Source organism: Ahaetulla prasina, chromosome 1 (genome assembly GCF_028640845.1).
Source record: "Ahaetulla prasina isolate Xishuangbanna chromosome 1, ASM2864084v1, whole genome shotgun sequence".
Classification (NCBI taxonomy): Eukaryota; Metazoa; Chordata; class Lepidosauria; order Squamata; family Colubridae; genus Ahaetulla; species Ahaetulla prasina.
This window is the reverse complement of record NC_080539.1, coordinates 323,417,095-323,443,382: the sequence shown is the minus strand read 5'-3', so window position 1 is coordinate 323,443,382 and position 26,288 is coordinate 323,417,095.

Below are 26,288 nucleotides of genomic sequence, written 5' to 3'. Positions count from 1 at the left end.
TTCCTTAATTATTGCTGTTTCATCAAGCAACTTCCCCTACTTTGAGGATATATCTTTCTTTTTCCACAAAGAGAAGAACAAGAACATTCTCAGAACTATGATATAACAGCTTCCCAATGTGTAAGAATAGCCTTGAAGCCAGAGCTGAAGCCTAGATAATAGTCCAATAAATGAAATATGACTCCCAAAAAGGAATGGGAATAGAGAAAATATCCCAGAAAGGACCCTCTGTAGTTCTCTGGAAAGTAAAAGCAGAAGGGGCCGGGATAGCTCAGGCAGTAGAGAAGCCTGTTATTAGAACACAGAGCCTGCAATTACTGCAGGTTCGAGCCCGGCCCAAGGTTGACTCAGCCTTCCACCCTTTATAAGGTAGGTAAAATGAGGACCCAGATTGTTGGGGGGGCAATAAGTTGACTTTGTAAAAAAATATACAAATAGAATGAGACTATTGCCTTATACATTGTAAGCTGCCCTGAGTCTTCGGAGAAGGGCGGGGTATAAATGTAAACAAAAAAAAAAAAGGGGGGAGTGCTTCAAACTTACAAGATTCTGTCACTATAACCTTACAATAAAGAAGTATTAGAGTTCATGGTGTTGGTTTCCTGGCTAGACTGCTTTGAAGTTAATCAATTACACAATTTGGTTGGCCCTCACTTTTCCCAATAATAAGTAAGAAAACAGGACAGCTCAAGGTGCACCAATACTTCTAGGCCAAGAAAATTTAGTTCACTATGAGATGATCCCACTGGGAAAGATAAAACCAAAGTGACAGTGGCTGACTGGAGACCAACTATCCAAGATGTTGAGAGCTTCTTGACATGCTGATTTGCTATTGCTCCATTTTTTCTTCACTTCACTGACTGTCACTGGGGAAATTCTGCTTCAAAGCATTCCACCAGCATTACTGGTATACTTTGATGCAGTGGTTTCCCAAAGCTTCACTCAATCCTTGCCTTTTCCCCAAGTCATTGGAAGTGTCAACTTATCAATTCCATTGATCAGACCAATGCAAGAGGGAAAGATCATCCTGCTATAGTAGATTGTGTAGCTATTTTTAAAAAAAAATATGAGGGGCCATTGCACCATGCAAATTTTTACGGCATTCTAAACTAGTGCAGTACTAGGAAATATGTACATATCTGTATATGTCTATTCCAAGAGGTGCAGAGGAAAGCGATAAGCATTTCAACTGCCAATCACTGTCAAATGTAGTACATAACAAACTGCTGAAACTAAAAAAAAAGTGATAGTAGAAAAAAAAGTGCAGATGCAAATGGATCAATATTGCCAAAGTAATGTGGACTAGATGGATATATAAAAAATGTAATTGCTTCATTATTGTCTAAATCTAAATGTAAATCATCGCTGGCTTTACTTCATAAACGTGTCAAACAAGCTATTTATCAAAAACAACTTTTGATTACTCATTACCACTTTGGAAAATTGATTCATAGTGGTTAAAATTATAATGTGCTGGAAATATTTTGTACATAAGCCTACACAAATAATTGTGATTGTAATCTTTGATAACTCATTTCTTAATTTTTACAACCATTTAAACAGAATTCTATTGTTTTTATAAATACAGTATAATATTTTGGGAATCTTACCCTTTTGGGAAGCCAGAACTATTTTGTTATGAATAGTTGAAAAAACTGGCTTTGTAAATCATGAACTGGACAGTTTTTTCACTGTCTAAATCAGGGGTCTCCAACCTTATCAACTTTAAGACTTGTGGACTTCAACTCCCAGAATTCTGTGAGTTGAAGTCCACAAGTCTTAAAGTTGACAAGGTTGGAGACCCCTGGTCTAAATTAATGTAAAGCTCAGAGATTAGTTATTCATGACGTTTTACCTTCCTAAATTAGTTTTTACCTTCCTAAATTTAAGTTTCCAGATGTTCTGATGAAGATGACTGTTATAAGACTACTCCCCACCAGAACATCTTGCGGGCCCTTTATCTACCCATGCATCCATGCAGCCACCCATTGAACGGAGTTTGCACTATGTTCAATGATTAGGAGCTGACAATAAGAATTTGTTTAGATTCTCAGAAGGAAACTCACATATGCAAAGGAGAGGTTGTAGGCAGCTGATATGCATATCAAATGTCATGCTGGCATTAGAAATCGGGTTTTAAACACCATCAGAGAGGACTCTGGAGGAAAAAGCTTGGAGAAGATAAAGTTGAAAATGGAAATGGTACCTAAAATGGACAGACAACAACTGTTTGTTGAAACTGGCTTTTGCTATAGAAAAACCACTCTTGGCTGGTAAATCTTAGATGGATTGCTTTGTGGGTAAGAGGAAAGATTGATATATATGTATGTGTATATATGTATATATATATGTATGTGTATGTATATATGTGTGTATATATATATATATATATATATATATATATATATATATGTATATGTATATGTGTGTATGTATATATATATATATATGTATATATATATGTAGGTCTTTGGTTATTCGGGTTTTCTCCCGCATAAAATTGGAAGTGTCTTGGCGATGTTTCGATGAAATCTCATTCGTCATCTTCAGGCTTCAGCTTCATGCTTCTGGGAGCAATGTGTGATTGCAGTTGTTTCTTCCTTTTTAACTGCTAGTGGGGGTTTGAACTGATTGGATGGGAGCCTGGCTGTGCTCTGATTGGATGGGGGTTTTTTGTGCATGTATGGATTGGAGGGGTTTGAAATGGCTAATGTTGCAGCTGCGGTCTGGCTTCTGGTCCTTGGTCGTGCTTCATGATCAGTGTGGGTTTGGGTCTGCTTTCTGGGTGAATGTGTGGTGGTGACATCCTGTGTGGACCTCGTGAGTGTGGGTCTGGTGTCATTCCTCGTGTTAGGGACTCGTTTGTCAATAAGGGCGGGTTTCCAAATGGCTGGTAGGTGGGAGGTATCATCTCGTTTGTTCATGCTGTGTGGGCGTTTTTCTATCTCGATGGCTTCTCTGAATAACCAAAGACCTACATACAAACACCCGCAAAAACCTCAGAAAACATATATATATATCACTCACACACACAGACATATTTATTTATTTAAATTTTTATACCGCCCTTCTCCCGAAGGACTCAGGGCGGTGTACAGCCGTTAAAACAATAAATATACAAAATTAAAATATCAATTAAAATACATATTCAATAATGGCCAAATTAAAACTGTCAAATTGACCTAGACTAAAATACCCCATATAAAATTACTAAAAATTTGAAAATTTGAAAATTTAAAAATCAAGCCAGTCCCGCTTGGATAAATAAATAAGTTTTTAATTCACGACGAAAGGTCTGAAGGTCAGATAGTTGGCGCAAACTGGGGGGAAGCTCGTTCCAGAGGGTAGGTGCTCCAACAGAGAAGGCCCTTCCCCTGGGGGCCGCCAGCTGACATTGCTTGGCGGACGGCACCCTGAGAAGACCCTCTCTATGAGAGCGTACGGGTCGGTGGGAGGCATAAGGTAACAGCAGGCGGTCCCGTAAGTACCCGGGCCCTAAGCCATGGAGCACTTTAAAGGTGGTAACCAGAACCTTGAAGCGCACCCGAAAGACCACAGGTAGCCAGTGCAGACTGCGCAGGAGTGGTGTTACCCGGGAGCAACGTGGAGCTCCCTCAATCACCCGCGCAGCTGCATTCTGGACTAACTGGAGTCTCTGAGTGCACTTCAGGGGTAGCCCCATGTAGAGAGCATTGCAATAATCCAGACGAGAAGTGACGAGAGCATGAGTGACCATGCATAAGGCATCCCGGTCCAGAAAGGGGCGCAACTGGCGAACCAGGCGAACCTGGTAAAAGGCTCTCCTGGAGACGGCCTCCAGGTGATCTTCAAACGACAGCCATCCATCCAGGAGAACGCCCAAGTTGCGTACCCCTTCTGTTGGGGCCAGTGACTCGCCCCCAACAGACAGCCGCGGTTGCAGCTGACTGTACCGGGATGCCGGCAGCCACTCCGTCTTGGATGGATTGAGTCTGAGTCTGTTTCTCCCCATCCAGACCCATACGGCCTCCAGGCAACGGGACAACACTTCGACAGCTTCGTTGGGGTGGCCCGGGGTGGAAAAGTACAGCTGAGTGTCATCAGCGTACAGCTGATAACTCACCCCGAAGCCACTGATGACCTCACACAACGGCTTCATATAGATGTTGAACAGGAGAGGCGAGAGAATCGACCCCTGAGGCACTCCACAAGTAAGGCGCCTCGCGTTCGATCTCTGCCCTCCTGTCAACACCGTCTGCGACCGGTCAGAGAGATAGGAGGATAACCACTGATAAACGGTGCCTCCCACTCCCAAACTCCCCAACCGGCGCAGCAGGATACCATGGTCGATGGTATCAAAAGCGATGAAAGATCTAACAGGACCAGGGCAGAGGAACAACCCCTATCCCTGGCCCACCAGAGGTCATCCACCAATATATATATTCACCCACACTAACGAGGTCCACACAGGATGTCACTACCACACATCCACCCAGAAAGCAGACTCAAACCCACACTGATCATGAAGGACGACCAAGGACCAGAAGCCAGACCGCAGCTGCAACATTAGCCATTTCAAACCCCTCCAATCCATACATGCAGCAGACTGACACCCACTGTGAAGATGTGGCACGACCACGGAAACGTTGATGGCTTCTCTAAATAACCAAAGACCTACATACAAACACCCGCGAAAACCTCAGAAAACATATATATATGTTTGTTTTCTGAGGTTTTCGCGGGTGTTTGTATGTAGATATGTAGGTTATTCGGGTTTTCTCCCGCGTAAAATTGGAAGTGTCTTGGCAACATTTCGACAAGTCCCATTCGTCATCTTCAGGCTTCAGCTTCGTGCTTCTGGGAGCAATGTGTGATTGCAGCTGTTTCTTCCTTTTTAACTGCTAGTGGGGGTTTGAACTGATTGGGTGGGAGCTTGTCTGTGCTCTGATTTGATGGGGTTTTTTTGTGCTCTGATTGGCTGGGGGTGTGTCTTGTTTGGGTAGGGGCTTGATTGTGCTCAGATTAGTCTGATTGATATATATATATATATCAATCTTTCCATATATATATATATGGAATATATATGGAATATATATATATATGGAAACTACCAAAAAAACTATGTTGAAGAGAAGGTGGCGCTGTCGGATCTTTTTATTCAAGCTGCCAGTTTGATAGATAAAAAGTATCAGCCAATATAACCTTAAGTTCTTCTTAATGGCTAGCATGTATCAGCATGTAAAAGTAAAAAGATGAGGTTGTAATGTTATTAGAATAGAATAGAATAGAATTTTTATTGGCCAAGTGTGATTGGACACACAAGGAATTTGTCTTGGTGCATATGCTCTCAGTGTACATAAAAGAAAAGATACGTTCATCAAGGTACAACATTTACAACACAATTGATGGTCAATATATCAATATAAATCATAAGGATTGCCAGCAACAAGTTATAGTCATACAGTCATAAGTGGAAAGAGATTGGTGATGGGAACTATGAAACGATTAATAGTAGTGCAGATTCAGTAAATAGTCTGACAGTGTTCAGGGAATTATTTGTTTAGCAGAGTGATGGCCTTCAGGAAAAAACTGTTCTTGTGTCTAGTTGTTCTGGTGTGCAGTGCTCTATAGCGTCGTTTTGAGGGTAGGAGTTGAAACAGTTTATGTCCAGGATGCGAGGGATCTGCAAATATTTTCACGGCCCTCTTCTTGATTCGTGCAGTATACAGGTCCTCAATGGAAGGCAGGTTGGTAGCAATTATTTTTTCTGCAGTTCTAATTATCCTCTGAAGTCTGTGTCCGTCTTGCTGGGTTGCAGAACCAAACCAGACAGTTATAGAGGTGCAAATGACAGACTCAATAATTCCTCTGTAGAATTGGATCAGCAGCTCCTTGGGCAGTTTGAGCTTACTGAGTTGGCGCAGAAAGAACAGTCTTTGTTGTCCTTTTTTAATGATGTTTTTGATGTTAGCTGTCCATTTGAGATCTTGCGATATGATAGAACCCAGAAATTTGAAGGTTTCTACTGTTGATACTGTGTTGTCAAGTATTGTGAGAGGTGGAAGTATGGAAGAGTTTTTCCTAAAGTCTACCACCATTTCTACGGTTTTGAGTGTGTTCAGTTCCAGATTGTTTTGGTTGCACCACAAGGCTAGTCGTTTATCCTATTCTACTGCACTAAGGACTTGGAAGCCAATGTTTTTCTTTTTTTTCTCCCTCCCATTATCCTATATTTCTCCCCCTCTTTCCTTTTCCCACCCCCTTTTTCCCACTATTTTAATTTTTTTTGTATTTTATGCCCTGATAAAAGTACATTAAAAAAAGTTAGAAATTCTGACAACTGTAGAAATTCTTTCAATTTCTTGCTGCCATGTTTCTTTTTGTTCCTCATGGAGATTTGTGTGCATGTTTCTGCTAAATTTAAGTGTCGCTTGCAAATAATATTAAGAAAACACATGCTAGGACAATACAATTACTGTAGTTAATTAGAGATTTTATTTTTATTTATTTATTTATTAGATTTTTATACCGCCCTTCTCCCGAAGGACTCAGGGCGGTGCACAGCCATGTAAAAACAACAACACATAGACAAAATTAAAAGCATATTAAGAAACTGATTATAAAATGGCCAATTAAAATTAAAACTAAAATAAACAATCCTAAAACCTCACTTAAAATTTCATCAAGCTAGCCCCGCACGGTGGAATAAGAAAGTCTTGAGCTCGCATTTAAAAGACCGGAGGCAACCCCGGAGGCAACTCATTCCATAGGGCTGGAGCCCCCACAGAGAAGGCCCTCCCCCTGAGGGCTGCCAGTCGGCATTGTTTGACAGACAGCACCCTGAAAAGGCCCTCCCTATGGGAGCGCACAGGCCAATGGGAGGCTATAGGTGGCAGTAGGCGGTCCCATAAGTAACCCGGTCCTGTACCATGTAGCGCTTTAAAGGTGATGACCAACACCTTGAATTGCACCCGGAAGACCACCGGCAACCAGTGCAGGCTGCGCAGGAGCGGTGTTATATGGGAGCATCACGGTGCCCCTTCTATTACCCGCGCAGCCGCGTTCTGGACCAGTTGGAGCCTCCTGGTGCTCTTCAAGGGGATCCCCATGTAGAGAGCATTGCAGTAGTCCAGGCGGGAAGTGACAAGGGCATGAGTGACCGTGCGAAGAGAATCCCGGTCAAGAAAGGGCGAATCAGGCGGACCTGATAAAAAGCTCCCCTGGTGACGGCCATCATATGTTCTTCTAAGGACCGCCGATCGTCCAGGAGAATGTCTAAGTTACAAACCCTCCCCCGGGGGGCCAATGATTCGCCCCCAACAGTCAGCGATGGTGTAAGCTGGCTGTACCAGGATGCCGGCATCCACAGGCACTCTTTCTTGGATGGGTTGAGCTGAAGCTTGTTCTTCCCCATCCAGACCTGCACGCTTCCAGACACCGGGACATCACGTCGACGGCTTCATTGGGGTGGTTAGGGGTGGAAATGTACAGCTGAGTGTCATCAGTGTACAGATGGCAATCCATCCCAAAACCATGGATAATCTCACCCAGCGGCTTCATATAGATGTTGAACAGGAGAGGGGAGAGAACCGACCCCTGCGGCACCCCACATATGAGGTGCCTTGAGGTCGATCTCTGCCCCCGTGGCAACACCGTCTGTGATCAGTCGGAGAGATAGGAGGAGAACCACCGAAAAACGGTGCCCCCACTCCCAAACCCCCCAACCGCCGCAGGATACCATGGTCGATGGTATCGAAAGCCGCTGAGAGATCTAATAGGACCAGGACAGAGGAACAATCCCTGTCCCGAGACCTCCAGAGATCATCAACCAACGCGACCAAAGTCGTCTCCGTGCTGTACCCAGGCCTGAAGCTGGACTGGAATGGGTCCAGATAGACAGTTTCACACACACACACACACACACACAGATGGTGATCGCAGTATCTGGGTATGAAGGCAACAATAAGGCAGCAAGAGGTTATTTTAGTAATCATTGTAAGTTATGGGTTTCTTACAGAAATCCTGGAAGACTAGGAGAAATTGTGTACTTGAAGAAAAAATTTCAGAGTTGATGGAAATTAACCTTAGTTCATCTCAAATTGTAATTCTCCTCTTTTCCTTAGAAAAATCTCAGATGATGTCACAGGAAAATAGCATGTTGTTTCCTTGAATACATTTTGTTCCTTTTCCCCTTCCTTTGTTTTGAAATAGACAGGATTACTAATTGTCTATTTTTCTCCCCTGAAGCATCATTTTTTTTGCAGCATGCCATAGAATTGCGTCAATACCTCCATTGCTGAGCAACTACAAAATGAAGAAATGATGCAGGCCAGAGAGTGAAGTTACTTTTTTGCCTTTTAATAAAGAAGTAGACAAATCAGAGTATTATCCCCCCAAACTACTGGTAAATTTGGAAATACAGTTGCCATAACAACTCCTGTAATTCCTTCGTCACCTTTAATTACTATGAACATTGACAAAAATTCTGGTAATTGTAAGAGGAAAGAATTCGGTGTAATGTTCTATTAGATTTGGAGTATTATGGAATAGTGAAGTTTTATGTTGCTTTTCTCTGCCAGTTTTGTGTGTGTGTGTGTTCTAATTCTAATAACATATTGACAGTGTTGTATTTAAATCATTTTTAATTACTCCAATTTTACTTTTTTACAACAGTTACACACTTTTCAATCTTTTCAATACAAGATCTTGGCACTATGATGCCAAGATCTTTCTCCTGATCAGTCACTGTGAGATTATTACTGTATCGGTGGTATTTGGATCATTTATAACAATGTGCTTCATTTTAACCTAAAATATATTGAATTGAATTTTCTATTTTAAGGTTTATTCAACCCCATTTTAATAGATGATTTTTAGCTCTCTTAACAATCCATTTTTATTTTATTATTTTGAACACGTCGGTATCCTTAGAAAATCTAACTAGCACTCCACTCAATACTAAAAACCTAACCCCTATACTCAAACCCTAACTCTAATTTCAATATCATTTGCAACAATTTAAAAACCAATCCAGCGCCAATCCTGGAAGTTTCCACATTGTGTGTTTTTCAAATGTGACCTTTTTAATTCTATTTTCTCAAAATGGTAGCTGCAACAGTGTGATTGAAGCTCCACCCATTTTTATGAATGCCTTTTTTAAAATGTGGACATTGTCACTGCCTTTTGGAAAGTTCAAATGTGCAATGTATTTTGACATCATCTGATCCATGTACTTGCTGATATCTCTAAAAGTGTAGATAGCTAGTAATATTTATCTGTTGCAGCCATATTCTTTCCTTTTAGGAAAAACTATTTTTTCTCTTTGATTATTTTATCTTTAACAATACTTTTTACCATTTTAGTTTGAATTAATATTAAGATAGCTTGCTTAGGAATTTCTATATTCCATCCCGACTTTCCTTTTTTCACAGGTTGTTTTTCAGACTAAGAACAAATATCAATCTTAGAGGAATTCCACATTTTCGTTGGATCATCTCTTTTGTGATTGAGTTTTTTAAAAATCAGTCTTAGGCTCTAATTGGGCTGATAACTCTTGTGATCGTTCTTTTATTTCCAGTTCATACAATTCTGTCCTCAGGCACAGCCTTTATACCTTATATATATATATCAAAAAAAATTACCAGTTGTCAACAGAACAACTAATAAATAGAAGCATGAGTCTAACACATAAAAATTTCACACATAAAGAGAGAGAAAAAGATTGTGCACATTAATGCACTGGATTCTGCAGTTAAAGATATCACCAAAAATGCCTTCTACTTTGTCAAACCAATTAAGAGAGTATGAACTAAACAGGGAGCAGAGTGAAGTTCACAGAAAGATGGCTTTATGAGATGGAACTAGCATTAAGCAAGAATTCTGGGAGATACTTCTAAATATATGGGAGAAAGGAGACCAGCAAGTAGCCTAAAGCTGAATAAGCAAAAATCATGGGCAGTGATGTCTTAAGATATAAGAACAGAAGTACAATAGAGATAGCATTATAGAGACACTGCTTTTGCATTTTCATGCTAACAACCATCCCTAAAAGTAATCACACTATCGTTATATTAGCTTTTATTTTAAAGGGCTTCAAAAAAAACTTTTTTTCATTTTCTATCCCACAAATATTATCTATGATCTGAACCTGCTAAGCTTGATCTTGTCACAGGCAATAACTTTTTTTTTCTTCAGTTTTTCATGCAAGCAATTCAGCAGAAGCAAGTGGCCCATTTCGTTTCTTTTATTATTTATGCATCACCACTGGGAGCCAAGGTTCCTATCTCAGATAAGATTCCATTATATCGAACTTTACTGTTGGGAATGGTGGGAAAATATTTATCTGTACAGATCTCTGATTGGAAGTTTAGTTTCCATGAATGGTCATTGTTGCTGCATTAAACAGTTGAAGACGTAACCAATGATTTTGTCCATAAAACTTTCCACTGAATATTTCTGAATCTTAAAATAAACCAAGATGTGCTGTGGCTTCCACTCAGATAAAAATGGTGTTTGTTATTTCTATAAACAAAAATTTTAACAAAAAAGGAATATAATAGCTACAATTCATTTGTCTTCAACATTCAACTATTTTCTCAATTTCAGAATATGTCCTGCTCTCCATCCTTTTCTCCAATAATGGATTCCAAAATGATTGGGCTATTTCTGGTTTCTCTGAAAAAGAGTTCTTAATTTTTTTTCTGTAGCTCTGCCAACTTTCTAACTTTTGAGTCTTTTCCATGGTCACTTCTTATTATTTACTTCTTAAAGAAACTTTCTTGGATGGGGCTATATTTTTACTTTTCACACACAGCAAGTACAATTGCTGTTAATACCTTGCAGCTGTTTTACATGTGCTATTTTCGTTGAGATATGATCATATAAAGCCCAAGACCTGGTTTCCTCTTAGATTCAGTGATTAGCAAAGACATCCATGTCTTAGTTAATTCAGACTAAAATACACCTGATCAATTTTTTTTAGCAATAAAACCAACCAGCCACTGGAGCTTAGAATTAAGAAATGAAATTTTCTCCATAATTCCAGACATTTGCTTTCAAAATATACCAAGGCAGAATCACAGAATTAGAAGAAGTCATTCAGATCAATCATGCAACCCTGTACTTTGTGCAGGAACCTACATTATAGCATCTGAGACAGATGGTTAACTAGCTTCTGCCAAAACATAACCATCCGGTTTATGATTCCAGATATCACATAACCCTCTTGAGTAATTGATTCTTTTGCCCAACTGTTCTTAACTGTTAGGAAGTTGTTTATAAAGCTTACTTGGAATTTACTTTCTTGTAACTTAAATCCATTATTCCATGTTCTGCACTCTGGGATGAAAGAGAACAGGTCTTCACCTTCTTCTGTGTACCATCCTTCCAAGTATTTGAAGAAAGATACCATATGTCTTTCTTCAGTTATCTTTTCTCAGAAATAAATACACTCAGTTCTCTTCCCTTTCAAATTTAGCTTAGCTTATTCTAGCTGAGATTCTTGTACTGTATATAGTAGCCATATTAGCTTATATCGCTCATTTTTACCTTTATTGGAATTGCTCACAACTGCGCTTTTGATTTCTTTTTTAGAAACTCCCATTCATCTTGAGTTGCTTTTCCCATCAGCTTCTATAATCATAAGCTACTACTTCTCATTGCTCTGAGTTTACTAGACTCCATCTTTTTAAATCCAAAACGTGCTTTATGTTTCCCTTAAATCACAGCTCCATTATTAGGATGTAAAATATATGACACTAATGTATAGAAATTAGAAAGCAAAACTTGACTGTTGAAACAATCTGACAAGAGGGAGGAGCCTTCAAGGACTTAATCAGAGGAAGAAACTTAGGAAGGGCCTGCCCTAATTAGTCAGTTAAAATGGTTTTGTATCTTCAAAATTCCAAGAAAAGATTCTAGTAATCTAGCCCAGGGGTCTGCAACCTTAAACACTCAAAGAGCCATTTGGGTCCATTTCCCACAGAAAAGAAAACACTGTGAGCTACAAAACCTGGGTGGGCATGGCCAACTTGACGTCACTCACTTCCACCAGTCACATGACCCCCTTCCAGCCATCCCTTCCCAGCCAGTCATTAGGGCAGAGAACTGGTTGTTAAAAAACACCGGGGAACCACAAAATCCTTTTGACATCTCTTTTTCTCTCCCACTCTCCTTCCCCCACCTCTCTGTATCTCTCTATGTCTCTCTATCGCCCTCTCCCTGTATCCCTCTGTCTCTGTCCTGGCCGCTTCTCCATTCCCCGCCATCCATCCTTACTTTCTCAGGCCAGGTGAGGAGTGACTGGGAGGGGAGGGCGAGGGGCGGAGCCAGAAGTGGTGAGATCACCTGACAGGGAGCCACAGCATAGGACCCAAAGAGCTGCCTGCGGCTCTGGAGCTGCAGGTTGCTGACACCCAATCTAGCCTTACAATAAAGTTGATTTAGCTCATTGAGTCATGTTTCCTGTTTGATTTACCCCAGAGGGCTGACAGTACCTAATGAATGCCACAAAGAAACCTCTTTCATATCAATTGCCTGAGAACCTACACCTTAGATGTACAGCCAAATTCATTTCAGGTGTATATAAGCGAAGGTGATTCATGAAATACAAATTTTTAAAAAGACTGATGCCGTAACTATATATTCTCTGATCCAACATATCTGAAATAAAGAATCCAATTTTTCTCATTTTCCTGGACAGAGAAAATTTCCAGAGGTCAACATATGTTCTTCATTGATCCTCAGGGTTTGCCTATATTTTGGGGAGACAGTATTCTACTCCTTATTTTAGGTGCGATTGAAATAAACACTCTCACTTTTACCCTTATCCACAGTCCAGAGAGCTGTCCATATTTTCAATTGCAGCTGTGACAGAATATGTTGAAGATAAGGAAAGATGGCTTGTGCTGGAACAGGATGACAGAAGAACATATTTAACATGCCACAGACTTTGTAGGACAAAGGATTAGCGAGAGAGAAAATAATCCCTTCAACCAGTTTGACTTATTCAGATATGCTTTTGGCACATGACAATGTTCATGAATGTTCATAAATATGTATGCCTCTGAAAATCAGCAGTTTTGAACAATGGTACAGTATAAAACTAGTGGATGTTTGGAATCAAAATGACAAGATAGGGATATCTTTAGCCATTGCAATAAGTATTAAGCAGAGATTCATGAACTAATAATATTTATGTGAACGTTATAGACAGGCACAATGCATACATCATCATAACATAATTTTTGAAAATTTGAAAATTCAAACCACAAATATTTTGAAATTTTACATCTCTGCATAAAACTCAGGCAAATTATTATTTCTGAAAGCATGCTAGAAGTCTAAAAAATAGTTTTTCTCATGATGTCTATTATTTTATTTAGCGCCTGGCTAAACACAATTTCAGCAATATCCAGAGCCAATATTAAGATTTTTGAACAAAATCTATGTAACTTTAGTTAACTTCTGCCTAACAGTAATTTCAGGTATTCAAAATCTAATTGCACTCTCCAAATTCCAATTCACCTGCATATTTTATGGGCACACAAACTAGTTGATAAATTACCTTAACAATACTGATGTCACTTCTATGCATATAGTCCTTATGGTAATTGGGACCAGAATTTCCATTGCTAAGCAAAGTGGTCATAAAGAGTGACATCACTTAACAACTGCAATCCAAGCATTCCCATTTTCATCATTAAATGAGATTTCCCCTCACAACTTCTTGCTGCCTTTCAACAAGCAAAGTCAGTGGAGAAGCCAGCAAGAAGTTGCAAGTCCAGATGTCTTACAAGCAGGCTGGTAGCAATAGCATTTAGACTTATATACCACTTCACAGTGCTTTACAGCTGTCTCTAAGCAGTTTACAGAGTTAGCCTATTGGGTCCTCATTTTACTGACCTTGGAAGGATGGAAGACTGAGTCAACCTTGGACTGCTGCTTGGACTGCTTGGACTGCTGCTGGGTGCAGAAGGGTGCTCAAGCAACTGGTGTGGCATGGCACAAATGCATGGCGCTTGTGGCGGCTGCCGTAGGGTATGGGATGCCATAGGGTGTGGAATGATGTAGTAGGGGCAGGTAGAGGCAAGCACAACAGGACTTAGGGTAGTTGTTGCAGGATACAAGAGGGTCTGTAAGTGGTATGAGTGCAGCAGGGCTTACAGTGGCTGCTAAGTTAAGAGCCATGGTGGCACTGTGGTTAGAATGCAGTATTGCGGGCTAGTTCTGCTGACTGCCAGCAGTTTGATTCTCACCAGCTCGAGCCTTCCATCCTCCCCAGTTCATTGTGGGCAATATGCTGACTCTGTAAACCACTTAGAGAGAGCTGTAAGCACTGTGCAGCAGTATATAAGTCTAAGTGCTAATGCTGCAGAGTGTGTGAGAGCCTAGTGAGGCATGACGTGGGTGCAGCAGGGACTGGTAGTATCTGCTGCAGAGCAAGTGACTTGTGACTTTCTCTGCTAGCTTTCCCACTGACTTTGCTTATGGGAAGCTGGCATGGAAAGTCACAAAGGGTGATCTTGTAATTGCAGGATGCTGCAAGTGTTGCAATCATATGACTGAAGGGGTGCTAAGATAGATGGAATGTCAAGAAGCAGTCATAAGTACCAATTAATCAGTGCCATCATAACTTTGAACAGTCACTGAATGAGTGGTCATTAACAGAGGACTATCTGTTTTACTGCTCTAGAAACAACTACAAAGAATACAATGTTTTCAAGGCCAGGGTTGCAATTGGCCAGTTTGATATTTACAGTTACATTTTCAGGTCATCACTTTTCTGACTTTTTAATAGGGTAAATTGCCTTCTAATATATGGATACCATATTATAGGCCAGTGATGGCTAACCTTTTTGTTGTCCCATGCCAAAACTGAGGGGGGAGCATGGGGGATCACATGCGCACATGCCCACACCCATAATTCAATGCCCTTCCATGCATTTGTGCATGACCGCCCCCCCACACCCCGTTTTGGGCCTAGCAAGTTCCCTGAAGCTTCCGGAGGCTGAAAACGGCCTGTTTCCCAATTTCCAGTGGAACCAGAAGGCCCATTTTTTGCCCTCCCCAGGCTCCAGAGGCTTTCTTGGACCCTGGGGAGAGTGAAAATGGCCTTCTCCACCTCCCAGAGGCCCTCCGGAGGCCGAAAACACTCGCCCAGAGCCTCTGTGTGAGCCCTGTACTTCCCTGGCATCCAAAATGGCCCGCGTGGAGACTCCTGGGAAGGGAGGGGCAGCCAAAAATCATCTGACTGGTGCACACATGAGCTGAGCTAGGGCAATGGCTCGCATGGCCACAGATATGGCTCTGCATGCCACCTATGACATGAGTGCCATAGATTCACCATCATGATTCTAGGCTGTGGGACACAATATCTTCTTTAAACATCCTTTAAACATTTACACCTACAATTTAGAGAGCAGTGAAATCCAAATGTCATTACATGTTTAATTATGTTCCCTTTTTGTCACATTCAACATTACAATTTGGTCATTTGGAGACTTTCAGAACTATATATTGAATACAGCTCGACTGTCTGGAACTCATACCACATTTCAGACATCAATACAATTGAACGTGTACAGAAATATTTTACAAGAGTTCTGCATTCCTCTGAATACAACAAAATACCTTATGCCACCAGACTTGAAATCCTGGGTTTAGAAAATTTAGAACTACGGTGTCTTCAACATGACCTGAGTTTAACTCATAGAATCATCTATTACAATGTCCTTCCTGTCAAAGACTACTTCAGCTTCAATTGCAACAATACACGAACACACAATAGATTTAAGCTTAATGTTAACCGCTCCAATCTTGATTGCAGAAAATATGACTTCAGTAACAGAGTTGTTAATACTTGGAATACACTACCTGACTCTGTGGTCTCTTCCCAAAATCCCCAAAGCTTCAACCAAAAACTGTCTACTATTGACCTCACCCCATTCCTAAGAAGTCTGTAAGAGGCGTGCATAAGAGCACAAGCGTTGCCTACCGTTCCTGTCCTATTGTTTCCTTTCGTTATATCCAATTAATATAGTTATTACTTACTTATGCTTATATATATGCTTATATATTGTATAGTTATTTCATGCTTATGCTTATATATACTGTATGACAAAATAAAAAATAAATAAATAAATAAATACATCTAATATTTCTGAAGGCTGCATGCAGTACAGAGTCTCGGGTTATCCACCTATGATGTAAGATAACACCATAATCAAAACCAATTAATATTCTTTAGCCTTCAACTCACTCACTTCTCCACATATTTAACCCCCAAAATACAATGTACTAAGTAGAAAATATTGTAAGAAACTGTCCACAGAGATCTATAGACACTGATATCTCATTGTCCCAGGCAGCTCTGGCTTGACTTCATGGAATGCTCCCCTGAGTACTCAGCAATTAGCTATTTCCCTTCCTCTTTATTATTTATTTACTGTATTATCGCTTAGAGCAATTCACATCAATTATAAAGAGCAAGACAGAAGCCCACAGACTGACAAGACAAAGCATATAAGAGAAAGGGAATGGACGGGAAAGGAAAAGGAGAGAGACCAGGGGCAAAAAAAACATAATCAATATGTTGGCATTTATTACTGTTCTTGCAAATAAGTGTGCTCCATGCTCTAATTCTAGACCATTATTTTTATATATCTTCCTGTAGAAAGCTTTGACAATGCAACTGTAAAATTCACTGCTTTCTCTCTCTCTCTCCTATTTGTTTGACCTCCTGACAGACAATGGAAATAGGCACTTTTTTTGTAAAATGATTTAATATTTTTTCTTCTGGAAAGCAATTGCCTGGCAGGCCTGATAATAGTTATTTTATATAAAATGAACCTTTATCTTTAAATTTTTACAAAACTGCTGATGCTGATTGTTGTTTTGATTTGAATGTCATCTATTTTTATTTCTTTGTTCTTCTTCCATTTAACTGTAGCAAGAAACCCAAGAAAAAATTATGTCACATTTATGCATTTGTTTAGCTCATTTGTATTTACAATATCTGCTGACTTATTTGATCAACTTGTATCCTATTGTACTTTCAGAAAAATTACTTTGCTTTACATAATGATCTTCATTCATTTTATGCCCATAATTACATGCCTGTAATTTTGGTTGGTTTATGAGATAGAAAGTAGTTCAATTGTGTTGTAAATGTTGTATCTTGATGAACGTATCTTTCTTTTATGTACACTGAGAGCATATGCACCAAGACAAATTCCTTGTGTGTCCAATCACACTTGGCCAATAAAAATTCTATTCTAAATTCTATTCTATTCTATTCAAAGTAACCCACTGAACTTTAATGGCTAAGTATAGACCTGTTTTCCTTAGGTCTAACCCAAAATTTTATTTACTACATTTTATTGACTGTATATATCCAGATTTAATTGTATTTAGAAGAGACTTAGTGGAATTGGTGCAATTTAAGCTAGTCCCCATTTTTATTTCCCTTTTTCTTTTGTATTTTACATTTTTATTTTATTCAAAAAAGGATTAAAATAACAAAATCCCTTACACACAAAAAAAAACATAAAATAAACACAACATTAAAAATGCATTGAAAAGGAAAAAAACTAATACCTTTACACATATTATCCTCCCTAGCTGAATGCTAATTAATACATTACTATAAAACTAATTTCCCAGCCCTTGTGAAACAGACCTAATAAATTTTAAAGTATCAAATCCATTTACAAATTACTAACCTGTCATCTACATACTACTGTATATTAATGACAAAATAGTTAACTGGAATAATAATAATAAAAAAAGACAAGATTAAAGTTTCAGAACCCCAGTTAACAAACTATTATTGGGAACAATTCTTACAAAATTTTCCACAACATCTTATGTATCCCATATCATCCCAAGATTAACAGTAATTCATCCTGGATCAAATATCCATGTTTGTTGAGGGATCTTCTAAACCCCACCGAAGATGTTACCTAGCCTGTTAACAAAATATTTGGAAAACCACCCACAACTCAAAGAACGAACCTTCTCCCTCATCCTACGTCTGGTATACAGATATTCACCACTATTGCAAATCTGCATTTGTTTCTTAATGCCATTTCTTATGAATTGTCTGATTAAATATAATAGATTCAAAGTCAATCTGTCTTCCCAACAAAGTACAAATAAAATTGGTTCCTGATTGTAACATATTTATGATCTTGTTGTTTGCAATAGGTACAAATCTAAATCATGCAAAACAGTATTCTTTAGAACACATGCTGGATCAACTAGCAAAATCATGACATTAAGAACTCAGACACCTCCAGTACCAGCATTTCAGAAAAAAACCCAAGTCCAAATAAAAACTCCAAAGCAAGCATTTTTCAAAATTCTATTTACTAGAATAGGTAAACTGACACATCTGGGAAAACCTGAATCTGAGAGGTCCAGGTTTTCCCTCAGTAAATCAAAAAACCCCAAACCATCCCCTCACTCCTCAGTTGATCACATGCTCCAATCACCATCCGTCCCATCTCGAGACAGCACTCCAACCACTCCTTCTCCAGATGCAGGATCAACCTGACCTTGACCACCAGGAAGAATCCTATTATGTCTAAAGACAACCCCTCTACTAAATCCCCCCTTCTACTTTCCCACACATGAGAGGTGGCAGCATGGAAGCTTCTGGCCTAATATGGCTTCCAAAGCTGACATCTAGCCTGGCAGAATCCTTTATATATATCTGTCCAATCTTGGCAATTTTAAGACTTGTGGACTTCAAGTCTTAGAATTCCCCAGGCAGCTATGCCATGAAGTCCACAAGTCTTAAAGTGCCAAAATTGGACATCCCTGATTTACATGTTTTCTGAGACATATCATCAATGGTGGTATTCAATTTTTTTTACTACCAGTTCTGTGGGCGTGGCTTGGTGGGCATGGTATGGTGTGCATGGCATGGGAAGGATACTGCAAAATCTCCATTCCACTTCACTTCAGGGGAAGGATATTGCAAAATCCCCATTCCCTCCCCACTCCTGGGGAAGGATATTGCAAAATCTCCATTCCCACCACACTCTGGGACCAGCCAGAGGTGGTATTTGCCGGTTCTCCAAACTACTCCAAATTTCCACTACCAGTTCTCCAGAACCTGTCAGAACCTGCTGAATACCACTCCTGCATATCACATAGGAGAATCTATCTCTTCCCATATGCATCTTTCCCCATCCAATTAAAAATGAAATCAATATGCCCACTCAGGTAGATCAGTTCCATCTAAGCTCTTTATCAAAGCAAAATAATGTACTTCCATGAGGTACTTATCATAGTGCAATACATTTTCATAGAACAAAGTGCATCTTCAAGGAGGACCACCTTTGACTTGAACATTCTTACAAGCTTGAAATCTCAAAATATTAATTTTCTGTGGCCATGGCTCCCGAAAAAGCCACCTGCTCAGTTACCTCCAATTAAATCTTAACATGAACAAAGCAACTTGTATCTAACAGAACCGCACTACAACAGTTTGTCAAGAGGAAAATGAGGTACATTGAGAGATGGACTCTTCTCACAGTTTGCTATTAAGTAGGCCTCTTCAGTCATGAGAGCACTTTATCAGGCAGGAGATATCAGCAGTGAGCCTCTTGCTCCAGCAGGCATACTGATAGAGCAACAAAGGTGATGAGCTTTCACATTGCTCATAACAATAAATATGATCATCCTAAAAGAAGCCCATGGGAGCTTGTTATTGTCAATGGAACAAATTCAAGCATTCCTAAAGACAAAGCAAGCTATGAGAAATATTTGTAGACTCTGCCAGGGGAGGAACTGATCCAAAAAAGCTGCCTTATTAATTGAGTCATTTTTATCTTATTTTCTAGTCTTTTCAAAAACCCAAGAAAGCAAACTTGATTCTCTACTATCCTTTTATTTTTCTACCAACCTCTTTTATAATATATATTTAAAATATTTGTATCCCACCTTTATTATTTTTACAACTAATTCAAGGTGATAAACATAACACACCTACCTCCTATTCTCCCCACAACAATAACCCTGTGAGGCAAGTTGGGCTGAGAGAGAGTGACTGATCCAAAGTCATTCAGTTAGCTTTCACGGCTAAGATGGGATAAGAATTCACTCTCTCCTGGTTTCTAACCTGGTGCCTTAACCGCTAGAGCAAACCAAAGTATCTCCATAGGCTGTGAGATAGGCTGCAAATAAGTTTAACAAACAAGAAATACCTTAACAAATATAAAGTATGTTACACTAAGAGGACATGACTAACCCATGACAATGCAGCAAGCTTGTATTGCCATAGTCCCAATGAAACACTCTAACCAATACATTCCAGTAAACTTTATATCAAGTCAGAATTTTAATCCATCTAAGTTTATTTTCATCAATTCTGTCTGGACAGCTAAACCTTGACCACATGGAATAATATTGATCAGTCTTTTCATTATGCCAATAAGAAACCTGATCATAAACCAAGGGTGAGCACATTTTTTCAATCCTAGATTATAAATCCAAGTGGCACTTTTTCCATAATAATCATTTTGGTTACATCCCATGTTCAGTAAATCAACAATACTACATATAATGATAAATTCTAGAAGTCTGCTATATCGTTCAGCATAACAATCTTATCCTTAAACAATTTACTCTTTCCAAAACCATTAGATATTAGATATTAGATATACATGGAATGTTTGTGAGGCAAACCCATATCATATGAACATTAGGTATGTTCATCATCTTGAGTTACATATAAAAATAATAAAGGTGTGACATACATATATATATGCATATATATGGAAGACAACACTAGAAGTCAACTTGAGACAGCTCACACAAGTGGTCCTCAAGTGTGGCAGATACTGAGGTAATGCACTGTTTCTACCGTTGTTCTACATAGACTTGAACCCCCTCAGCCAGATAATCACAAGGACTGAATAAGGATACAAGTTCAAGGGGGGAACTCCATGAGCCGCCTCCTTTACATTGATGACATCAAGTTATATGCAAAGAATGATTGAGACATCAACTTGTTGATCCACCTGACATGAATCTACATTGGGATATCATTTCAACTAATGAAGTGTAACTGGTAATCAAAACAGGGAAAATAGTTAAGACTGATGGGGTGGATAGGCTCCAGAACCAGTTCAAAAGCTCAGAAGACTAAACCTCTGATTCTAGTGACTGATCTCCATGTGTCATTAAGTGAGGACTTCAAGTAATCACAACTTCTGATTCTTGCTGGCTTTTCCATTGACTTTACTTGTAAGAAGCCAACAGGAAATGTCACAAATTGAAATTATGTGACTATAGGATGATGGCCAGAAATCCAGGCTAGTTGTCAGATGCCCAAATCACAATCATGTGACCATCGCGGGACTATGATGGCTGGAACCTTGAGGACATGTCATAGTTACTACTCATTCAGCACTATCACAAGTTTGGATGAATGCTGACAAAGGACCCCCCTCTATATTAATATTAATCCAAGACAAACACTTTGAAATATTTAGATAGTTTTTTAGGAAATAAGTATTTCCAAATAATACCAATAAAGTTTCAATTTATATGACTACAGGTAGTCTTTGGATTATATCTGTTCGTAATCTGAGGACAAAACTGGCAGGAAGTCAGAAGTCATGCTAACATGAGATAAACAAACCATGTGATTCTTACTTAACAATGGCAACCAGGACTGGCAGAATTACAGTATTATCACTAAGTAGTATAGTCATGTGACATTGTTTTATGATCATATTGCTTAGCAATAGCATTCCCAGTTCCAATTGCTATCCTCAGCTGTATATGAGGTTTAGCCAAATTAATTGACCAATCTGTTAATTATTAAAATATTGTTTTATATAACACTATTGTACTATATATTACGCTAGATGTATGGAGTGTTCACAATTATGAATAGGACATACAACACACAGTCATTTATATACCCAGAATGTCTTTCAACAATTTTATAAGACAAGCCAATGACTGCAATATTAAATTAAGGAGATAAAGGACCTCTCTGATGGACTCCATGTGATATCTTAATTAAAAAACAAACAATTTCATTTGTAATAACCCTATTCAAATGATCAAAACAGCTCATTTTAATCCAAATACAGTATTTTTAAAGTGCTTTTTTGTCCCATATTTGGCTAAAATTGGAACCAAACATTTGAACTACTTCAGATTTCTGTCACTAACATAGCCACAACTGCTTATTCAAAGTATTATGAAAGTATTATTTAACATTTCAGTTAGTAATCTAATAAAATTCTAGGGTTATTATTATAAAATCAGATATTTCAGGATTGATGATCAAAGATAATATGTAGTCCCTGTGCCAGGGTAGCTGTTAAAATTTTGTCATCAACATTTAAAATGAAAATTGGGCAATAACCATGCAATCAGCAGGCTTTTTATCAGCCTTTAAAGTCACATAAGTTTCATTAAAGGAAGTTGGAAAATTATATTCAAGAAACCATGTAATTTTTTTAAAAAAATGTAGAAGCAATAAAACAAATTGTTAGTATGTTACACCACTCAATAGGATAGTCATCAGAACCAGCAGCTATCTCAATTTTCATCGGTTTAATAGCATCTCATTTTCTAAAGAGATACAAATGCTGCTAGACACTTCAGTCATGTGTAATTTTCAAAAGAACTATATTATTTAAAAATGATTAATTTCTTCCTTAATAACTTTTGACTCAGTATTATAAGGTTGATATAAAAGTAAAATGACATTCGTTTGTTAGATCAGGGTTGTTATATATTTTGCCCTTAGCCATCCTTCGTAGTAGAAATAGTACTCATGAACAAAGGTAAATATACCTGTCCCAGGATAATATTGCAGGATCCAGTCTGGGTCATTCACTAGGACCAGAGGTTTAATCTTCTGAGCTTTCGTATTCATGCTGGAGCCCAACTTCAGCCGCTTGTGCCGCCGGAGCCGCCGCCAGCCCCGAGACTGCCGCTGCCGCTGCCATGAGTTACGCCGCTTCCATCACCGCCCTCCATCATCGCCCTCCCTCACCGCTTCTAATTTTAAATTCCCCACCAAGGAGAAATAAGCCCAGCAGCATTTGCATCATCTCTAAACAACCAGGATTTAAAAGGATTAAAAACCACCTATCCCCCAATCAGCAGGACTGCTGCAGGACCACTGGTGAGTTCCTAGGAGACTCCAGTCTCCCGCCTCTATTGACTTTTTGAATCTCCCGCCATTACGGCCACCTTTAAAGAAGCTTCTTCAACCACCTAATCTCACCATTTTAAATTTCCCGCCAAATCTCACTGTTACCATAGTGACTCCCCATTACCATAGCAACTGCCAAATTGATTACCATTTAAAGTTAAAGAGAGAGATATAAAATTAAAGATAATTGATTAAGTGACTTAATCATTACAAAAATTGGAAAGAGTGTGAAATAAAACAAAGGAATAAGAAAGATTATTATTATGCCAGCCAGAAAATCCAACGCTGATAAAATCTTAGAAACAAGATTAATAACTATTGAACAAAACTTAGATAAAAAATTACAAGCTATTGAACAAAACCTAGAAAAAAGAATACAAAATATTGAACAAAACTTAGAAAAAATTTTTTTATCAGTTATTGAACAAAGTTTCACAAACTTGATAAAACAAATTTCAACACTAAAAAATGAAAACTCAAATGATCCAAATCTTTTCCAAACTCATCTATCATCACAAAATACACAACCTAATACACAACCTACAACTCAACCTAGACAACAAATTAATACAACACAACCTAAACATCAAATAACTACTAACCAACTAATCAGAGATGCAATGGAGAGAGGACAAAAAATAAATAATGCAATATTATTTGGACTTGAAAACACTAACGAACCAGATATCAATAAGATTCACAGCATCATTGGAAATTATAACTCATCAACCATCTTCCCAAATGAAATAATTGCTGTCTCCAGAGATGGACCAGAATATAAAAACAGCAATGGGTCAACAGCACCAAGATTTTGTAGAGTCACATGCATAAATGAGGACAGTAAACGCAAATTCATCTATACTATAAACTCAATTGCTAAATCCAACCCTACCTACAGTAAACATAGATTACGTCCTGATCTATCCTTTCTACAACGATACGTTCTCGTGAACTTCGCACAGAACTTAAAAGAAGACAAGACAATGGTGAATCCAACCTATACATCGACTACCGTGCTGATTGCATAAAAAATAAAACCTACAATCAAAAAATCACCTCCAAACCCCCCATCACCCATAACAATCAACCAGCCATCCCAGTATTCAATCAAGTACCCATCACCCTACTACCTATTCAACCAACCATCTTACCAGCCATTCAACCAACAGCCATCCAACCAACAATCCAACCAGCCATCCAACCAGCCATCCAAACAGCCATCCAAACAGCCATCCAAGCAGCCATCCAATCAGCCATCCAAGCAGCCATCCAAACAGCCATCCAAACAGCCACCCAACAATCCACCTAACCAGCCATCCAATCAACCATCCATCCAAACAACCAAACTACCATCCAACCATCTATACAACCATCTGTTGTACACAACCCCCAACCTACTAACATCCAAAACTAGGTATGCACGCCCCTTACCTCTTCAACACCAATCACTTCAGATCTCAAATGCAAATTGATAAATGCAAGAAGCATAGTCAACAAATTACCTGAATTTATCCTCTTATTAAACAGTGGCACATTTGATATCATTTTTGTTTGTGAAACATGGCTGAACTCATCCCTTCCTGACTCCATTATCTCAAACAAAGAATATCAAGTCTATCGATCAGATCGTGAAAACCGAAGAGGTGGTGGAGTGGCTATCTTTTACAAAAAGTCACTGAATCTAAAAAATATCCAAGTAGCACATAAATTCTCTCTTCCTGAAACTATAGTATGCGACCTATCCCTTGACACTACTCTTCGATTCTTACTATGCTACAAAGCCCCTGACTATGACATTACCCATGCAAACATGGGTAACATGGGCTACCTCTTGCCCATATCCTCTCATCTTCCTGGGTGACCTAAATCTACCTCTCATTAACTGGACAACTAATGAATGTTCAACTGACCCAATCCATACTACACTATACAATGCTGTTACAAACCTAGGTCTTGAACAACTTGTAACTAACAATACAAGACTCAACAACTGCCTTGACCTCATCTTCTGCAACAATTCAAACTCAATTTACGGATTACAAATTAAAGAACCTTTTTCCAACATTGACCACTGCATGATTGATTTTCGTCTCAATATACATCCATACTTAAATCGTTTTAACAACAGTACTCCCAACTACAACTTCAAAAAAGCCAATTACGACCTTATAAACAACAATCATTCATTTCTGGACTGGCAAAATCTGTTTGCAACCTGCATAACCGCTGAAGACCACTATAGTCTTCCTACTTGAAATCAATAGAGTCATTAAACTATATGTACCACAAATGACTACCATGACCAAGAAAAACAAACTACCTATATCAATAAAAAAGCTTCAATCAAAAAAAATCCCTCTGGAAAAGAAACAAAAAAGGCTATGTTACAAATTTCAAAAACCGCTACAGAAACATATGCAACCAAATAAAAACTGAATGCACAAATTACCACACCAAGCAAAAAGAGAACCTTCTGCGCACAAATTCCAATCGTGCCTTTTATAATTTTGTCAACAATAAACTTAAAGACTCAAGATCCATCCCACCACTAAAAGATTCTAACAACAAAGAATGCAATGATGAAACAGTCAAAGCAAACCTCTTCAACATTTTCTTTGGCTCAGTTTTTGTTAACTCCGATAACACATATCCGACATTCCACAAACGAACCAGCAATGACTATGATGATTTAACTCATATAGACTTCACAGAAGACAACGTTGGAAAAGCCCTTCACAACTTAAAACCATCGCTTTCTATTGGACCCGATGGACTATGTGCATACTTCTTAAAAAAACTTTCCATTAATATAGCAGAACCCCTAAGTATTATCTTTGATAAAGCTTTCACTACCAGTTCTCTTCCCAAACTTTGGTCACTAGCCACAGTCATCCCTATCTTCAAAAAAGGAGACCCCAGCTTAGTCGAAAACTACAGACCGATCTCCCTTTGCTGCGTCACCTGCAAAGTCATGGAATCTATCATCAACCAATCCATTACCTCACACTTAGAAACTAACAACCTACTCTCCAACAAACAATTTGGTTTCAGGAAAAAATTATCATGTAACTTACAACTTCTCCACTGCAAAAACATATGGACTTCAAATCTCGATCAAGGCAAA